General features: G+C 39.3%; 1 long non-coding RNA gene across 1 annotated transcript; it reads left to right on the forward strand.

Moving 5' to 3' along the window:
• Nucleotides 1-1,653: 1,653 nt before the first annotated feature.
• On the forward strand, nt 1,654-16,433 carry LOC117959375. The gene is made up of 3 exons (XR_004659924.1): nt 1,654-1,664; nt 2,366-2,372; nt 16,350-16,433. It is a non-coding gene; the product is annotated as an uncharacterized LOC117959375 (long non-coding RNA).
• The last annotated feature ends 5,296 nt before the right edge of the window (nt 16,434-21,729 follow it).

Below are 21,729 nucleotides of genomic sequence, written 5' to 3' on the forward strand. Positions count from 1 at the left end.
AAGCTACATCTCAACTAAACCAGCAAAATAACAGCAATAAGCCTCCGGTTACCAGGGCCATGCAGGGATGTGTCTTTTTATAATACACACCATAGTATTTAACCTGTTATTTGGACACGTTTTAACATCATTGTTGCCATATTTTCATGGATAAGTAGTAGTGGGGTGGAGATTTGAGTGAACACATTTTAGTAATGCTAGCGGCAGGACTTTAGTAATGGCAATGTCTGTCTATGGGTTGGTGAGTCAACCGCTTTTGTCCCCACTAGACATTTGCAAACAATTGCATGGTCCCCATACAATGTATCCTAATGACTTTGGTGATCCCCTGCTTTTTCAAATGTTTCAAAGGGTTATGGTTTTCACTTTGAATTACAACCAACATCAGCTTTCTCGTAAAAGTCTTCTTCTTGTCTAACTTACAAACATGAACACACGTCTTGGCCTGATCCATAGCTCGTTGAAGAGTTGACCAAACAAACAAGGAGATAGTAGTACGTTTGCAGGCTAAATAGTTAATTAGCTGCATGATCATAGCATTTAGTTCAGAGATACTCACAGAGCCGGAAGCATAGACTCTTAATGTTTATTTTGACAGCGAGAGAGAGACTTCCGCTGAAGTGGTCGGACAGGTTAGCTTTAGGTGTGTAGCAAAACAAAAATGTCAGAATCAACCACCGGCAAAGCAGACACAGACGAGGAGTAACACCCTTGGCCTCATATGGAAAGCATGTTTACCTTTTTAAAAGTGCAAAACAGCAGCTACATTATGTCTGATTAAATGCTTGTGTTAAAAAAATAATCAGAAGTTACTGAACAGTTACTCATTAGTTTTTTCTGGAAGAACTTTTCTACTCTTACTTGAGTAATTATTTGGATGACTACTTTTTACTTTTACTTGAGTCATATTATTCTGAAGTAACAATACTTTTACTTGAGTAAAGTTGTTGGCTTCTCTACCCACCTCTATTTGGAGCCAAATGTCTGAACAACAGTTCAATGCATTTTGGTGCCAACATGGTATTTTTTACAGCATTGATTTATCTATTTAATAATTTAGTTTTCTTTACAACCCATATAATAGTCTTAAAGAGGCTGCAGACTCTAAAGTCTTGTTCAATGTATGTAATTTGAATGAAGTTTGCTTTCCTTGTTTAGGTAATTGGTCAAAAGGTTTGGGTTATATTTTGGTTAAACTATAGATCAGCATTTATCTGGGGAAGAAAAGTAATGTCTTCTTTCACAATTGATTTCATTATTGTCAATGAATTGCTTTTGAATTTTTGATAACTAGAAGTCTTTGCAGAGAGTTCAGATATTAGTTTTTTTGAAAAGAGCTGGATTTTTCTAGAAAATAAACATATGAGGCACTGCCTGTAACATCAGGGGGGAAATTGAAAGTGAGAGAAATCCTCTTACATGGCTGATTTGTTCTTGTCGTTGCCTGAAGCCTTGTTCAATTGATTCAAACAGATTCTGAAATCCAAGAGGAAAATGGGACAGACAGGCAGGTAATAGACAACTAAGAAGGTCAAAGGAAGATGAGACAGACCAAAGTGTAGCAGTTCAAAAGTACAGCAAACGCGAATGGAAGATATTGTAGTACTGTCATGCTGAATAGATTCAATTCAATTTCATTTATACAGTGCCAAATCACAACAACAGTTATCTCACAGCGCTTTTCATAAAAGAGCAGGTCTAGACCGTACTCTGTGATGTTATTTACAGAAATCCAACAATTCCCACCAAGAGCGAGCACTAGGCGACAGATGCAAGGAACAACTTCCTTTTAAGAAGCAGAAACCTCAAGCAGAACTCAGAACTCAGGGTGGGCGGTCATCTGCCCTGACCGGTTGGGGGTGAGAGAAAGAGACAGACAGACACAGAGAAAGAGAGAGAGAGACATGGATAATTGTAGTAGAGGGTGTCGAGTAGGAACATGGAGGCAGCAGGTGACTCCAACCACAGATCCAGAGCCAGAATCACCTGCAGGAAGTGATAGCAGGAGGAAAGTCTTAAGCCTACTCTTAAATGTGTAGATGGAGTCTGCCTCCTGAAGCCAAACCTGGTTCCACAGGAGAGGAGCCTGATGAACCCTCTGGCTCCCATTCTACTTTTTTGATTTTGGGCTGTATGTTGTAATATATAAATTTTTTATTAGACATTGAAATTTAAATTGTAATGTACACAAAGCAGTAATTTGTTTAAAAAAAATGCAGGCAAGGTAAATAACTCCTTCAAGGTCAAACTACATGAAAAAAGACAACCTTTAAATATTTTCATCTTTCTAATCTTTTGTCCTTGATCTCACATAATCCCATCTTCTTTAATGAGTATGTTTGCCCTGAAGCCAGGATTCTCATAGGGTCATAGTGACAAATGCAATTTATGTCATGTCTCATTTAATGCAAGTGAATATAAGTTTTTTAACTTTTTGATTCAGACAAAAAGGCAATGAAATTTATACTCCGATTGGCATTATGTCCATGGTGTCTTGAATCCGGTGTGTATGTTCTTATCTTTGTCCAAATACTTGTCAAGGAACACTTTAAAATTAAAGTAAGGAAGGTTTCTTCTTGTTCTCCATCTTCTTAGCTCGATTTGTAACAATATTGTCATGACCTGAGCATCTCGCTCGGTTTTCACAACAGAAATAAAAGTGCTTGTGGTCGGTGTAACAACTTTATGGAAGTGTACATTTATTGGAATCTGTCATGTGTAAAATCTACGTACCTTTATTAATGAGTTAATGCTTTTACATGCTATCATGGTACATCGCTTAATTACTCAACGACATGCTATCTGACTTCACTTATGTCAAAATAGGGAATTTGACCTACATGAAGTGCATATGTCAAATTGCCACTTTTTTTTCATTTTTTATTGAATGCCTACCCATGTTAAAGTGGTCAATGATGTAATGGCCTGCTCCGGCCAAAACCTCACATGTTGCATTTTTAGCATATTAACCAAACTAAATATAACATAGGTTGGAATTGATCCTTTTTACCTTTTTGCATTCTGTGTCTAGAAGTAAATAAAGTTTGCTCTACAAGTTGCTTTACTGTTGCTTAAAGTAACTGGGTGACATGTTGGTGTCAGTTGTCATTACAGTGTGAGGGTAGAGCAAAAGACAAATGCCACAGCATGTTATGATTGAGTATGTTCTGTTTCCTGTTTTATTTTGATAGTCTTGTTTTTCTTCTGGCCTTTAGGTTTCCCGCCCTTGTGATTGTCTGATGTCTTTCACCTGTTGCAAGCCCTTGTGTCACCTGTCTGTTGTTATCTCGTTACCTCTTGCATTTATTCTCTGTGTTCCCTTTGTCTATGGTCAGATCATTGCATGTCCTATGTATGGTGTCCATGTTTGAGTGGGTCGTCCACTCAGTTGGTCTTTGTGTGGTAATGGTATTTGTTATGTTTTTGGGGGGATTTTGCCTGCTGTTACAGGACACCTTTTGTTGTATGGATTTTGTGATTATTTAATTAAATCCTCAAACTCAACATTCCCTTCTGTCTCTGCATTTGGGTCCACAATTACCTGCACCGCATGACATAGCATTTGTAGCAATTAAGTGCATCAGGCCAGTTGTTAGTGCAATTGGTATTCAGTTTGTATTGTCTGGTTATTTTGAATACAACAAACAGTTGGGGATACCAATCATGTTGTTCTATCAGACTTATGTGACACGGTCATGTAAATGCTACTAAATAGACTGTGGTTAACACATTTGTGTGTAAAGTCATTCGTATTGGTGATCGATATAACCAAGACAATTAAGTACTGTTAGGTTAAAATACAATTCAATGAAGTGTTTCCCTTTTGGTCCTTGGATTTCTTTTCCACACTGATGAAGTCGTAGATATCAGATATGTCCACTTGAACTCAGGAATTCACAGACATTTGTAAAAGAATGAACCTTTTTGTTTAGGAGACTTTTGATAAGCCCTAGTGTTTGCATTGACTGTCAGCATAATGAAGCTGTCTTCAACTGTAATGGGGTTTTACCTGAATCCATGCTTAATCCATTTTAGTCAGTATTCTAATGTGACAGCTTCAAGATCATTAATTTAATTGGGTGAAACCATTGTATTGAAAGACACTATTTCACGTTCAAATCTTTTAATTCAAATATATTCTCCAGTAAATTTTTGTGTCAACTGAATTTGTGTTCATAAAGATACATAGCATATTGTACATGACTCCTCACCTACCTCATCATCAACAAAACCAACAAAACGAACCAGGCAGAATACAGAAAAGCAGCATATAGATACACAAACCCAGATCTCTGACACAGAAAATGCAGTCTAGGCGGATTTTTCACATCTACAGTATATGATACTGATTGTGTGTGGAGTCAGCCTGTATTGATGAAAAAATGTCAAACACAGGACTTTCAGCCAGGAGAGTTGGGTTTGTGTCCCGCTTGTGTCAGGGAAACGGTTTTCTTCTTTAAACACCCCCTCATTCATGCGTTTCATGGAACCGTAACCCACTCACGACCTTTCCCTAAACCTAACAGACTTGTTTCTGCGAGTCACAGAACCAAACGCATACCCATGAGCTTTTCCTTAACCTACCAGTATCAAAGGGGACACCAATGGTCCCAACCAAGCATGACGCTGAAGGAGACAACCAAGCACGTGTAATGACAACGGCACCTGACCAAGCGTCTATATTTTACAAAATAGGAGTGAGAATGTGTTGTGTGAGCATATGAAGAGAGGTAAACTGCTTTCTTTGTGAATAGCTTTTAGTGTAAAAGTGAAGCAAATGTCATGTTTCGATGATGGATTCCTCCCAAAAGCAAAAAATCTAGCTGTTCCCAGAAGGTTACATTTTCCACAGAAGAAGCCTGAAGCAAAAAAAAATCAAATTCCGGGATGCTGAATCCCTTAGGCCCTACGGAGACTGGCACCTAATGATTAGTTATTGTGTCTCTGTCCTCAGTGCCTGACAAAAGCACGCCTGCTGTGAATAATTAAGGTTTGCGGGCACTCTGCTCCCTTGTTCCTAGTGCAGGATCACAGACGTGCCTCTGAAGACAAGCTTCTCTGCACGTCGTTAAAGGTTGTACTTGCTGAGATCAGACATGTTGAGAGATGTCTAGAAAAACCAACTACGCTAGCCTCCATGCTGACTTCACTGCAATGCTACTGAACCTTCACTTAGCAGATGTGTCAGAGGTCTAAAGAGTCACACCTCCCTATCAGAGCCGTGCAGGGAGTTTAAGCTCTGACTGACAGGATGAACATCAAAGACAGCAAAACTCTATTTCAGTGCATTTAAAATAGTACATGTCCTTGCTCGAACACGGGCACCTTCAAAGACCTATTTTAAGATCCATGTACGTAAAGTCCAAATGTCTTCATGGTCCTTGAGGATTCTTTAATGTTAAATGTCATCTGTTTTATTTGCTAAATCCTATGGCATTGTCTCTGCATATGAACTTCTATGGCTCCAGAGCTATACTATTGTAATATTGATTCTAAAATGTTACTGTGTGTTCTTTTCCAGTTATGCGCAATTTATTGATTTCTGATCGCAATTTGGCTTTTGGCCGCAAGCGATCACAGCAATGTAATCGAGGAAAAAAAAAAGTTTTGCACATTACATCTTGCAAGTGAACTATTTTGTCTTTTCTTCTGATAGGGAATATCACAAAGTTAAATCAATTGTGGTTGATGAATGAGATTTAAATATTGATCCTATTTTCCATTATACAACAGCAAGTTTTTATTGTGCTTAATATGGTACGTAGCTTTACCAATTACATTAAATATATTACGGCTGGCAGGTGTTGATAAGGTCCAGCCTACACCCTGAGCATCCCCACTTTTTAGTTGCTCTGCCTAACATGCATTTCTTGGTTGAAAAGCCCTCAGCCTGAGCACTGTGTTTAAGAATGTACAAAGAGATGACTTTGGTCATGGCACATTTTCCTTTGCTGTACAATGAGACGAGGTCGGTTTCCTGTTAGATTTGTTGTACGCGAGTTAAATGGAACACAAGTTGGTAATAGTGCATGCATTCTCAAACCCGTTTCACCACCAACAGAGGAAAAAACATGAAGTTGAAGTGCTGAAGAAATTCGATAGCAGACACAAACCTACCAGCACAAATAGAATCAAACTAATGTCTAATCTAACTATGTGAGAGTCACTGTGGCTATTTTATTAGAATTACTTAACATGAATAAATATAATATCAATACAACTTTAAAACATAAACTTGTACATGACTAGATATATCTATGGGCATTGGTGGTTAACAATAAAGATGGCAACTTCCATGATACCACGCAACTTCACAAGTCCATGTTTCAAATGGAAGAGCCCTGTGGAGACCCCTAGGGTCATAAAATTACATATTGTACGTTTAAGAAAGCTACACAACATGGGACTGAGGCCAACCCACACACTGACAGCAGAGCCAAGATAACAGCAGTTAGATAAAAATGATGGTGCAAGTGCATGTAATGATTGCCCTATCAGGAAAAGCACTTTAGATTCTGATCTGGCTTCATTTTGAACCAGGGAGAGGTCAGAATTGGTGTAATATGATTTCATTTTGTAGGTCTGGTTGATTTTTATCGGAAGTGGCATCTGTACAAGAACTAAAAACAAAAGAAAGCAAGATTACTAGAACATGTTTTTCATTTTGAATATGATGCCTGCATCAAAAAAGCTGTGACAGGGGCAACAACAGACTGGGAAAGTTGAGGAATGCTTAAAAAGCACTCGTTTGTAACAATCCACTCCATTAAAGGAGCATCCCCAAAAGGTTTAGTTGTTCTAGAGCAAGGATGGGACAAGACATCCTGTTGGGATAAATAATCCAAAAAGTGCTATGTAAATTCAATTTATAACTATTATATTTCTGAAATAACTACAAAAATATAAATCACAGTATTTGTCATGAAAATTGCTTTATACATTTAAAAACAGGTTCCTTACAGTGCAATACTATATCAACAGCATCCTTGCTCACACTGGTCACTTTGTAAAACAGCAATGAATCATATTTTCTCTCTGCTCCCCAAATTCTCTTGAAAGGATGCAGCAGCTTTATTTTCAAACCTTCAAAGGCATATTGTATGGGAAAGTAGAAGACATGAGTCAGAAGGGGAGAATCAAAGTGCACTGCCTGTAAAAGCTGTTCAGTGGTCTTGTTTCAATGATCCTACAGTACAACAGAGCTGTTCTTCAGACGTCAAAAGGCTGCAAGTGCTGGGATGAATCATTTCTGCACGATGAGGATGGGTATTGCTTTGTTTATACCCTAGACCGACGAGAGGAGGGTGGCAAATCACCGAAGATTTACTAGCCGGTCTTCACTGCTCTTTAAGAGGCTGCATAGGGGAGTGTGCTTAATGATTTATTACCTCATGCCACTGTGGAAATCAAAATGGATTTTAGAATCTGCTCAACTCTTAAATCCAGACCTGGAGGAATGTGATTTATGAAAGTGACAACAGGAGCTCCACGTGTTCCTCTGTGTGTTTTAGCAAGCATGTGTGAAACGGCATTTTGGCCTCATTAAGCACCTTCAAGTTATGTACAGTCTAGTGCATTTGTGCTTCATGAAATGTGGTTTCACAACTGTTATAGTCCATGGTAATTGTTGTCAGCTCTGGTGTCAGATTTGGTGTTTTTGACAGCTTAATTTGTATTGTTAAAATATAAGCTAACAAAGAAATGACAGAAGTAGCTGTTGAGGCTCAGATAAAAACAGTCAAGAAAATATATTTCATAAAATGTAGCTACTTGTTTTTGTCTTAGACCTAGTCTAGATGTACACATGGTTTCCCTCCTTTTGTTCACAAAAAAAAATTGCCTTCCACACGACCACAGTTTGAAAAAATCTCCGGACAAATGAAAACACAAAAACATAATTAAGGCACTGTCAAGAGCATAGCAAAAAGCAGCAACTTAACCCTTGCAATAAATAAGTAGCCTGAAAAAAGCTATTTTTGGAAGGCTATCTGGCTGCAGTGTCACATCGATTGCTCCGTAGCACATTGTCATCATTCTGATACAGATGTGGCGGTCACACTCCTCCGTTCGTCAGACTAGTGAAGCAGAGTAACCCGTAAATTCCACCACCAGGTGCGTCTGTGCTGTGTTCTGTTGGCGCCGCGGCCACGCTAAAACACTCCCAGCCCCTAAAGGCAATGTGCTTGTGATTCCACCAGCTTTGCAGCGAGTCCCAGAAGAGGCTCTCCGCTCTGCTCCACAACATAGTCTATATGTGCTAGGTCAATCTTTGGGCATGAAGTGGAACGGGTGGAGCATTCAGTCAACTGTCCAAGTAAACACCCTGTGCAGACTCCCAATCATACATCACATCACCACACTATTTTAACAACTAAAAAACAGTCAAAAATCATTGATCGATGTCGATCAGAACTGGACTACATTTAATACATCCACACACATCCACGTAGACTACTACATTTTTGGCAAAAGCCCAAATCTGTGCCTAGTGGAATCCAGACTTGACTGTACGTTTTATGTGATAACGAGTAACGGCACAGACTCTGGCGTTACAAACCAAACATTTAGTTTTACTTGTCTGCACAACAACACTGAAAAAAAGCTCATGAAAATCTGTGCATAACGCCTAAAAAAAGCTACATTTTAAAAAGAACCAGTGTGCATGTGGACTAGGCCTGAATGGAGTTAGAACCTAGCCCTCAGACCGTGACAGCTGCAACTCAGACAGCGCAGTCCGAGGCAAATCTACCTCTCAAAAAGAGAGACATATTTGATTAACTCTGTGGTTTCTTTTTGATTGAGAGGCTAAATTCAGAAATGTGGAGAACATTTAGTCCCCCTCCCTTTTGAAGTAAACTTCCTGGTGTTCAAACACTCGCTTCAAAGTAAGATTCAGGCAGGATATTGTTTCTGAGAATTGCACACAGTCAAGTGTTGGTTCAGTCACTCGTATTGATCAAAAAGAATGACTCCCCCCTGCAGATACTTTTTGAAACAGTAATTTCACCCCCCCCCCCTCCCTCCAATCAGAGTGAAAACACACCTGTGCAAGATGTGTGCAGGCCATTTCCTTTCATCATGCTTGATTTGTCCAAAACTGTCAGGTCCTTTTTCGTATGTTACAAGCAACATGTGCAGAAATGAAAAGAGAAGTATATTTTACAAACACACACACACACACACACACACACACACACTATGTTGTATTTCTCTTTTCATTGCTGCACATGTTGCTTGTGTAACATACATAAAGGACCTGACAGTTTTTGGACAAATTAAGAAAAACAACATGCATGATAAATACCAGTGAAAAACATATTTTAGAAGTGCTCGGGGCTATATTGTGTGGTTCATGTAACCATGAATGAAAACAACAAGTAGACAAAAGGTCTATATGGTGAGTCTTAATCTTTACAGCTTTTAGGATCCATCCATTTGCATCACAAATTTTAACAGAATTTCAAGAATACAAGCAGGAGAAAACGTGGTGAACGTTTACACACGGCACCGTGATGCGATTATAAGGAGTTAGTTCAATGAGCTAAGCAGCAGGTGGCGCCAATTCTCTGGTCAGAAAACCGTTATACCAATGCAGAAGAAGAGGGCGCAACAAGATGATGTCATTAAAAGATAGCCAGCTAAAAACCAAACATTGAAAAACATTGTAGACAACTTAATGGAGAGATATTTCAGAGACATTGTTTATCAGAGTACAAATCCTCCCCACCACTACACCGCGTGGAAAGCAGGCGATGGCAGCTCCAGAGACCTTCAGCAACTGGAACTTAGCCAGCGCAAACCCCAGCGCCAGCGCACGGTCTAAGCACCAACAGGTCCAGCGGGGGTTCTGGGGTTTGTGCTGGCTGATTTTGAGTTGCTATAGCAGCCAGAGTCTGTGTTCCCCTACCCTTGCCTGATATTGTGGGAAACACTGTACGTGTCATGTCCATCATTTATTTGCTAAATCTGTATTCCATTGCACTTTGTCACATTTTTGTTTTATCGACACAGCAACTTTTCTACCTAAGCCCAGCGTAAAAATGTTTTTGCAATATTTCAGGATGAATATTGCCTTTTTCAAGCGCAAATTAAAACTGTGTGTAAAATCGCATTGATGGAAATGCACCTAGAATTGTAAATAGAAGAGCTTCATTCACAAATATTTTTCTTATTTTTTTTATTTTACATATTTTTGGTGAAAAACAAAAGAGCCAGACCGATATCATCGGCCAATATTAAACATTTCCCAAACTATCTGTATCGGCATTTATAATGGCCGATAAACGATTACCGTGTAATGAGTTTTGGCGTTGCATAGTTTGTTCACCGGAGGGCGCTTTACAGTGTTCCTGTTGGCAACACAGTTTCACATCTTAAGTTCTTTTTTGTATACATTTTATTTATCTGATCTTTAATATTTTGATGTTCCTCTGTTCTGTTGTGACAAAAGAAATTATCATCATACTATTTTAGTGTAAACTCATAAATAACTACAAATAGCTAATATGGGGGAAATCTGTTTTGTTACGCATTTCTGGATTATTATTTTCAAAAATATATATCAGAGTATTGGTTTTTTTAAATAACCAAAGATTTGACTCGGTATCGGCCTTAAAAATCCTTTATCAGTCGGGCTCTAAAACTGAGTATGAGAAAATTAGACAACTACGTCTGAACCATGCAATGTGAACCGATGTCTGATCTTTTCTTACCCATATAAATCTGTATTTTAAAGCTGAATGTCATTCCATGCAAACCATAGCACAAGGAAATCCTAATGGTGGAAATCTTCCCATGTGCCAAGCATTTACCTCGGAGCAAATAAGAACAATAATAATAACACCACCAATAATACTAATAATGACAGAAGAAACACATAAAATAACACTGAAGTGATTACCTTGCCCAGCAGACAGCCTGAAGATTCCTCAGGGCCAGCTGGAGAAGGTTGCTGGGAAATGTTCGTATTTGCTGCTGTGTAGTCACCACAACTCTGACCCTGTTTTTTGATTTGAATTGATTTGATTTTATGAGCATCTCCATTAGCTGATGCAGAACTCCAACTACTCTTCCCGGGGTCCACACAAATCATAAAACATGACAACATTCTTAGAGTAAACGACCATGGGAAAGAAAAACAAGAATGGTATATACAATTCATAAGCACTGAATATACATAAGTGGAAACATATTTGTATACATATACATTTTTCATATCCCTAAAAGGTACAAATTGTAGTTACAAAATATGGTTACAGGCGTAGGGCTATAAATTATTTTATTGGATGAATGGTTAAATAAGCAGTGTGATTACGGGAAAGAAACTGAGAGAAATGGGGGCTCGGGGAAGCATCGATGCATGCTGAACCCACATCACGTTTGGTAGTGAAAGAGGAAGTTATGTGATTTTTAAATGGTATATATCAGCTAGTTTTACATATTACTAGTTCAGTGTCCTGCTGGAACATAGATGTATACGTGGAACTTTCCCCAATCCATAAAGAAAACAGTTTGGAGTGGTGTCACTGTGCAAAATGGAGGAGGAAAGGTTGTCATGTAGGCATCTGGTAAAACAATCAAATGGTGTGGTTAGACTATATATCGTCAAAGTTTCATTTACGGGATTGTTCTGGTGCCGCCGGAGATTCCGCAAGATGTACCTCTTTTTTGGCCAGCTAGTTGTACTATCTGTCCAATCTGAGTTTTATGGTGCACGATTAAAACTTCCTAACGTCCACATGTTCCACTAAAGCCAGTCCCTACCCAAGGCCATTTGGCAGAGGCACTATTGCATCTGGCGCTTAGCGCCGCCCAAGACACCTGTGATTGGTTTAAAGAAATGCCAATAACCAGCGGAGCTGCTAGCCATTTTGGTGCTCTATGCATTATTCCTTCATGATGCCCGCCCTAGAAAAAAAAAAAGTTTGTTTTGGCCAGTTTAACTTTTTGTTACCAAACGTATAACTCAATCCCAATTACACACTAGCATCAAAATGTAACAGCTTGCTCGTTATTGGAAGTGCAATGATAAGTTATGGTACACAGAACAGCCAAAGCATACGTACACACAAGTATGGCATGTGCAAAATCTTCTAAATGAAATAATCATCTGTAAATACATACTTAAAAGCAGAAATATCTTCTTCAATAAAGCAAATATTTAGAAGCAGATTATTCAACAAAAATAAATCGTTGTAAGTACACTATGTGGAACAGATAAAACACACATTCAAGCATTGAGAAAGAGAAGGGACAGATCTCTTGTTCTGTCCTGTTTTGTGATAAGCATGCCTAAAAAAGTGCCTTAATATTTCTATACTGAAACAATATCAGCGTTATAATTATTATGACTATGAACATTTTTCATTAGGATGATCATGTACCACAAAGTAGGCGGCATTACCATGCACTTAAATGCACAAACCTGGCAACATCCACATACCTGGCGCCCCCACCACACCCACACAAGAAACCCTGCAGATCAATAACCTTTAATTATAGCTCCCCAAAAGGGGCTTAGCTTTTTTATATAGATATTACAATTCAAAATGAATATGATTAGCCCTTGGTGCCCCACACAAAGCGTGATGCGCGTAGCGGGAGCGGCAGCGCTGCCAATAAACCGGAGCACATTTTTCTTTCATCCCAGAATGCTGTGTGGACTAGCTAGACCCCCCTCCGCAGCGCTGTGGAGGAAGGTCTGGTAATGCAAGACTAAGGTGTGGTCGATTCAGTCTCATTAGCCCTTGGAAATGGCTACGATGCGGTGTCCTCTTTATTTGCTGAATGTACATACATGCACGACCCTACGCAGCTTCCAATAAGGAAGAGGAAGAGGAGCCGGCTGATCCTGCTGCTGTTCAAACAGACCCCATCCACTCTCCTATCACCTCCATTATCACGGCCATCCGTCTCCTCACACATCCTGTTCACCCATAAAAATGAAATGTAATATGTACCTGATGGGGCCATTGTTGACTGGGAATTTCCTCAGGTCTCCCGGATCCAGGAGGAAAATGCTACGCTGCGCTATGCTACACTGTAAAAATAATATGGGTCTTGAGTTGATTTTATTTAAAAAATTATCATTATTAGTCAAACTACTATATCCAAGATGGAAAAATGAAGTTTAAAGCTGTGTGTAAAAAGCACTAGAACAAACACAACTATTGGGTACAGTATGACCATGAAATATTACTTTCTGAAGCCATTTGTCCATTTGGAAGTATACTCTCTTTGAGAATCTGACATTATAAACCCACAGTATTTGAGAACCTCAAACACTTGAAGGTCAGCGTGAAGCAACCCTTCACTTACAAGCCCACCTTCTGTCTGTAATGGCTTTTCAAGTACCTTTGCTATATGTTCAGCAGAATAAATAACAGAGGCGGAGAAGAGTAGTAGTTGAGAAGTGTGTTGTTACTGAGTGTAATGAAGAGGAAAAAAATAAGCATGTTAGCTGCAAATTGAAACCGCCATTCACATAATGCAAATGCCCCAACATTTTGAATGAGATGCCACACAACGTGTTACAACAGACTGCTGAAAACAGCTAATTGATAAGCAAATAACTCCACTTCAGACTCTAACACACCTGCGGAGTCATCGCTGCATGGGTTGACAAGCAGAGGGTCGCCGGTTTAGGTCTCCGTATGGACCAAAGTACGCAGCGTGGTCTGATAGCTTCAGAGGTGCCAGTTCATTGTGCGGGGCCAGCCCCCTCACCCTGACATCACTCCTTCAGTGCAAGTATAGGTCCTGAGCATGTGTGCATTTCAGGTCTGAATGTACTGTGTGTAAAACCTGTACCAACAGCAGGGAAAGGTGATTTTCAGAGTGAAAATGTGAATTCAAATGAGGGCATATCTTCTTTTTCTTCTATAAAACGGGGTGAAACGTCATAATTGACTGCTGTGATTGACTTGTGACTGGTCAGGCGGTTGTGTGGGCAGGATTTTGATGCCACGGTTCCACCGCCCGATTACTACTGTGCAGACATTGGCGCCAAAATCACCGGGTGGCAGTGCCCCTGTCCGATATATTTTGGCTACAGTTTTGTACAGTGGTGTCCATTAAATGTACATTCTACGTTCATATTATGGGGAATTACAGGGATAACTATTTGTTTACATAAATATGTGAAGAAAACTAAGGATTCTTAGGATGCTTCTACGGAACATGTCGAAAAGTAGATCTCCAAGAGGATACAAGGATCAACTTGGCATTAATGGACTTGTCTCTGTGTTTGTGTCCATAATTAAGAATTCCACGGACAGGCATTTAGTAGACTCTGCAGGCTACATTAACTTTGACTTCACCACACACTCCATTTGTACCTCCCTGCATCCATAATTTACTCATTTCTCCTACAGACCGTTCTTGTGTTGCCTTGGGCACTAATATCCACTCACAGGTGTACGTCTATTTATGCGCTCACACGTTAGCCCAAACACACATGCTCTGGCTCTGGCCCCGTTTTTGGAAGCTTTCAAAGTCCTTGGTTTCATCTTTTTTTTGCTTTTGATTTTACTCTCTCACTTCTGCTTCATCTCTTGCCACTATTAGCACAGCGTCCTCTGCTGTCCCGTCTTTCTCAACTTCATGAACACTGTCTTAACATGGCGATCTAACCTCAGGGGACCTTATTACTCACTGTCACTTTATACACAGAATTAATTAATTAGATCATCACATCTTATTAAATCGTTCAAGAGGTTCATCTCGTAACCAGAAAAGCAAGACAATCAAGATCAAGGTATAAAGAAAAGACTTTTGTTGGAGGAGGAAAGTGTCCACTTATTCAGGTTTATTGAAATGTTTGAAGGCTGTTATGGGGGCGCAAAAAAAAAGAAGAGAAAATGACAGATTTTCTGTACTGCAGTTAAAGACCTAAGAGCAAGGTTTCAACGTTATTACACTAAACAAAACTTTATGTAAGGCTAAACCAGAAATGGTGTTTATAAACTGGCATGAAACTCAACATCTTTTTAAGACTGACCAAAATAAGATGGTTTGGACATTGTCTAGACATACTGATCTGACACTAAATGTCTGATCAGGATGTTGAATTATTCTTTGATCAGCCAACTTGTAATTTATTTGATGTGTTGTCGCCTGTGTTTTACATTTAATGTTACTTGGTTTCCTTTGGTGAAGGTTTTGTTAAAAACCACACTTAAATTGCTCAACGATTTCTCCAAAACTGCTTTGGTATCAAGTCTGATATCATATCAGCGTGAGTCTTATATCATTTGGAGTGACACGGCTCTATTGAAACACCAGTTGATGTTTCCTCTTTTGACTCTCGATGCTCTGTTAGTCTACATCGACGACGTTTCATTTTCCAGGATTTTTCAGGTGCCGCCGGAAATGGTTCTGGATGTCCCTCATTTCAGCCAGATTTCTGTTACCTTCCGCTCTCTCTGTGTTGGCATTTTATCTCTGGTTTATTTGTGAGGACTATGTTTAACTTCTCATCTGATCTCTGCACGGTAAATCGACACAGCTAGCTAAACTATCTACAACTTTAGAACGTACACGTTCCACCAAAACAAGTTCCTTCCCGAGGCTATTTTGGAGAGCCACCATAGCTCCGTCTCACACTTGGCGTCTCTCCACAATTGTGATTGGTTTAAAGCAATGCCAATACACCAGAGTACGTTTTTAAGTTGTGTGGACTAGCCAGACCTTCCTGTGCAGCGCTGTGGATGACGTCTGGCTGTGCGAGACTAAAGTTGCTTTCTTTCCACACCACATTTATATTAAGGCTCTATATGGACTGTCATTATTGGATGGACCATCATCATTGCAGCCCTCCAATATAAAGAGCAAAAAAAGTTTAATTCATTTGTAAACAAGGCAACCTGGAAGCCATCTGGCTTCCTCCTTAACACTCGCTACAAATTTCTATCAGTCGATTCCCTGGAAGTGGAATGAATCATTGGTTACATCAGTTGAGCAGATGCCAGTGAGCACTGAGCTCACAGATATCCTGCAGTAGCCAATCTGCAACCACAAGCAGCTGCAGGAGTTAAATACATCCAACAACAGCAACAAAGTAGGATTGCTGCAGGGAGTAAACCATATTCAGCAGACAGTAAAAGTACACAGCATACATACATACACAAATCAAGCACAACCGCAAGGTACAAGGTACAACAGAAACTTAGTGAACAGCAGATACCAGCAGCTGTCCAAGTTGCCCAGCTATTAAACATATAACCAAACTTATGATTAGATGACAGTAAAAGTAACAGTCAAATAAATCAAAGTGGCATTTAAGATCTAGAAAAGGTAGATTTGCATGTGTATATTCTTTTAATTAAACAAAAAGGTACAGCTTATGTCAGTTGACACAGCGGCGTAACAAGCCAACACCGGGCCCTTAAGTAGGATTATCAAGGCAGGCCCCCCTACTACAGCACGGGATGACGGCACAACGTAGGCCAACATGAATGGGACAGGGTAGGATTATAGAGACTCAGCATATGTGATGAGATGACTGAGAAAATCCGGAGTAGCCTATGCGCACCACTACAAAAACAAAAACCTTTTTTGAGATTGTTGCAGCCCACAATGATTGGGAGCTCCATATAAATATTAGTAACTCAAGACCATCACGTTTAATTGTTTTAAGTTTATTCAGAACTGTTAGAGGTGTTTTCCACATTTTTGGATAGCTACAGCCACAGCTACAAGACACGTGGCAGTCAAGCTGGCCCACCGGTGAGAAAGTATTCTCCTGGTCGGGTGAACGTCCGAACACACCGCGACCAGCAGGCCTCACCAAACGGATGACCAGAGCGACAGACGTCGCCTGAGCCTTCAGCCATGCTACACCACCTGCAGCCATGCTAACAGGGCTAACGCTAGCCGCAACAACAACAAAAAATGTCTCCTCTATAATATAATAAGAACAATTCACACATAAGGATATAAGCATTTTATTGCCTATCATTTTTATATATATATATATATATATATATATATATATATATATATATATATATTCATTTTGAATTATAATATCTATGTAAAAAAGCTAAGCCCCTTTTGGGGAGCTATAATTAAAGGTTATTGATCTGCAGGGTTTCTTGTGTGGGTGTGGTGGCGGCGCCAGGTATGTGGATGTTGCCAGGTTTGTGCATTTAAGTGCATGGTAATCCCGCTTATTTCGTGGTACATGATCACTTTCTTTCTTCCCTAACGTCGAAGACAAAAAAGCTTTTTAAAAAAAAAATTGGAATAAAAGTGAGGATGTCTTTTTTTATGTTTGATGCGTTGAAGTTGAGGAAGACAGTGAAATTTGCCAAAAAAAGTTGCAATTTCTTTTGTATAGTTCTTCAAAAATAAAAAGGAACCTTGTTTTGGGGAGAATAATAGTTATTACTATTAATACTCTGGGCTGAGATTTCCTAGGCACCTTACCAAAAAGGCTCAAAATGCTGCAAATGTTGGTATAAATGGCTTGTGGGTTTAAGACAAACAATTGTAATTTTATGAATGAAGCAAATATGAGCATATCTGTCACTGTCTGTGGCTTGTTAATCTTTACATTGTGAAGTTCCTGTCCCGGGTTGGGAAACAAATTCATACGGTTTTATTGGACTTGAAAGTATCATTGCACTTACAATAACAAGCTTAGTTGTGCTCAATTTAAGTCATCCTGTACGTCTCATCTGCAGTTTTTCCTGCATCCGCCGTTCTTCTGTGTGTGTGTGTGTGTGTGTGTGTGTGTGTGTGTGTGTGCGTGCGCACATCAGTCGTGGGGGGAACGGAGCAGCAGCCCCTCCCACTGCAGAGAGCCGACAGGATTGAAACAGCAGCCGCTTCAGCGACTTAAAGAGTGAAAAATCGGCACAGCGTAACGTACATTTATGTTAAAATGTGTACGTGTTGGCAGGATCTTTTGATATACGTTTTGTTTGTAAATGTGAGATATTTGAGTCATACACTTCTTGTCTTCATATCAGAAACAAGGAAATTAATTTGACCCGTTTTTCTCACTCCCGCTTTATCAATGGCTCTCAGAGTGCACGTGGGACAGAGGCAATTGTCGTGAGTAATGAAAATGCCCTGGCTTCCAGTCACGCTGGCCCCTGATTGGTCAGGGCCCGCAAGCAACCGCGTACCCTGCTCACCAATAGATACGCGTCTGAGCTGACATGCCACTTGCCTTGTTGGCACTTAATCTATTTGTTAGCAAAAGGTTAGTTGAACACAAAGTAGGCCCAGTTAGCATTAACATCAGATGGAATTTATTTCAATGTCAAAATTATTCAAATTTACTTCCCATTTAAGGGAACGATGCAGGCTCTGAATGACAGAAGAAAGTGGCCCAAACCCATTTAATTATACTGTATTAGATTGTGTAACTCACTCTTGCTTCATATGGGCAATTCAAGGTTTAAAGAAAGAGGACATAGAAACTACACTCTGTATGTCATCTGCATTTGGAATGTGATAGCCTTGTTGATCCGTTAGACGATCTGTCTTAAAGCGCACACATTGATGAAGGCTTCCTCTGCAGTCACAAGAACAAAAAAGAAACTGGATGTTACCCTGATGATGAGTACTGCAAAATGTACTCTTTTAGGGCTCCAGCAAATGATTATGTTCCCTCATTTGTCCTTGTGATTGATTCATTAATTATGTCTGAAAAGACTATGAAAACTGTCCAAGAAAATATCTTGAAAGTTTAAGTTCTTTATAATCATGAGCACAGAAATTACAGAGCATCATTCAATGGCAATACGAACCTTCTATCTCAGGCTCCCTCCAACATTTCTCATGAAATATTCATAAAAAAGGAAAATCAAGCAAGTAAAACTTATTTTTCCGAGACACAAAATAGTGAGGAAGTAAAGATGTAGGGTTACATTTTACAAAATACAAAATAAAATAATAGGTGTACAGTAATTGCAAAATGAATGAACTGAATGGAATGTAATTGAACAGGAATGTAGTAAATGTAACAGTAAGGGAAAGTGTGTGTGTGTGTGTGTGTGTGTGTGTGTGTGTGTACATATATATATATATATATGTGTATGTGTGTGTGTGTGTGTCTAACCAACAGTCCACAACAGGAAAAACACAAAACATTGTTTAAACTAATCAATTATTCAACTTGTTTAGCTCCAATGGCATTTGCTCAAAAGTCTTACAGTCTATAGTTATGACACAAACTACATTCAATACCTTTGAGTTCATATACAGTACTAGGCTCCTATTGACAACATGAAAACGTTCTCCCATTGCATAAGATGCGCATTGCACAATGCTTCTTCTCATGGCTTTTGTCGCTTTAAGTTGCACTCAAAGCTAGTGTTGGGTGTTTACACCCTCTGGGTGCAAGAATTAAATTATAAAACAATAGCCGTTGTAGGAAATCATCTCCAATCACCAAAAGGTATTTGAGTCGCGCATGCTCAGATTTAAACGTTTTAGGCAATATGTGTCATACCGAAATTTGTGAAATCCATGAAAAAATGAACTTTTGTCATAACTTTTCTCAAAATGGGAATCATTTCAAAAATGTTTTAGTTGTCTATGATTGTATAATTGCTAACTTTCGCTCAAAACACCATTCAACTGTTGTATTTGATTGCTAGCTTGTAGCAAGCAGTGAACAAACTTCGTTAAGTAGGTCCAATTTTACTGTATTGACACTACAGAAGTCTCTCATTATCGTCTTGTATGCTACTTCTCGCAAAGTGACGCATGCGCGCCTCATATCTGCACTGGACTGGAATAGTGACACCCACCATAGTGTGGTAAGAACCCAAACGAAAATGATAAATTGCTCTCCGTGTCAGTGTTTGAATCCATCTAAACACACCCTGAAAAGCCATTGTATCTGAACATGTATTTCAGTTAGAATGACTTATAGTATTGACCTTTCTGCCTGTGCATTGTAATTGAAGATTAACTAATGACTACTTGTTAAATATCCCCTAATCTTTCCTGGCAGGATAATGAATGAAGTGATTACGCACATGGTAGTGCAGAATCATCAAAAAAAAAAAAGCTTCACATATTTTTCACTTGTCATTTTTTCGGCCCTCTCCTTTATTGTCTCTTTCTCTGTTTTGCCTCACACATTATGACTCGTGTAAGCATGGAGCTCACACTAACCCATTGTGTTATTACTGTCCAACGAATCCATTCATTGTGCAAAAGCATTCTAAAAACTAGAATCTACTCAGCGCAGACCAGCTATTAAACATATAGCATACATCATTTCCCTCCTTACCTTCCTTTACACAAAAGTTAAAAAATTAGCTGAGGACATTGGCCTAAGGTGAGAAGTCTTACTGTAGAAGTCTACAAAGCAGGTCCACACATTGTTCAGACTTTTCACATGTGTAGCACAAAACAGGAGTCAGACGTGCGTTCTCACTCACAGCCCGGCCGGGTAATGTATTATTAAGTTCAGGGTTGTAGTGCATGTGTGAAGAGCCTCTTCATTAGGCCGTTGTCACTACCAACTCATCAATATCTGCTTGGTTAGTGGCTCTCACCGTCAGAAACTGACGCACAATGCACCCTTTAGCGTCTGTATGGGACGCATAGAGCAGACCAACTGCTACATCGCCGCGCTGTAAGATGGGGTAGCATGAAGAGCTGCAATCGTAGGAAATAGTATTGAAGACCAACAATTTGGTTAAGGAGATCGGGGTTTCTGTCTCATTCTTGTCCCATGTTTCACTTTAACTTTACATCTTTTAGCCCCCCCCCCTTTTCCTAACCCTAATTTAATAGTTTTACTCGGCAAGTTTAAAAATGACACCAAAGGGAGAACCCGAGCATCAAAAAGTGACCCCAAGGCGATTTCAGCACATTGACATGCTCAGAAGTACAATGTTGACATGTGGATGTTAAGGAGGTATAATGCTATGTTAGCAATTGGGAACATATTTTGTTTAGCAGTTTGAAACTGTTCCTTTTTTCTCTTGCTGTCAGCTGTCATTTCAGTGTTCATTTCAGTCTCCTCCACTCCATTGAGCTTGTGAGAAGTCCCGCTCTTCATCCCTATACCACCAGAGCCAGTGTCTAGACATGGAGATATTTCTGGACAGCTCATGGCATCCATGCCCCTTTAAAACATAATGTCAAGATAGGGTGTAGTGGTCATAAATGTCTATAAATTTATTTCTACGTTGTCCCATGTCCATGAATTCACTTTATCACTCTTTTCATTAAGTCTTTGATGGCATAAAGTGTATTCAATGTACAGTGGTTAAAGAGCAGAGAATAGATTATAGCAGACATTATGACAGCTGTCAACATATCTTGTGTCCCATTGGAACAAGGCGTGATTTTATGGAACTTCTCAGTCTTGTGTATTTGCATTTAAAAAAATAACAAATAAAACTTAACTTTATTATAATATATAATCTTACTTTTCTTATACCTAAACAATATTATCGCCCTACAATAATCAGAATTGCGTGGGTTAGATTAAGCTTTTCTATACTCGATATAATACTTTAAACATTAGAATATGCCTTTGAAGCAGTTCATACCTGTACAAATAATTTTCTTTAGCCACATGCACTGGTGTCCTATGTAATTATGAAGTTAACTCTGCTGACTTTATATAAAGTGATGAGAAATGAGCTTTCAATGAAGACCTTGCCTGGAGCAGCTTCGTGGATTTATGTCTCCTCCTATAAGTGAACCACCCCTCCGTGTACTGTTAGACAAGGTAGTAAAGGGAACCAAGGGAAA

The sequence above is a fragment of the Etheostoma cragini genome, chromosome 16, assembly GCF_013103735.1.
Source record: "Etheostoma cragini isolate CJK2018 chromosome 16, CSU_Ecrag_1.0, whole genome shotgun sequence".
NCBI classification, from domain to species: domain Eukaryota; kingdom Metazoa; phylum Chordata; class Actinopteri; order Perciformes; family Percidae; genus Etheostoma; species Etheostoma cragini.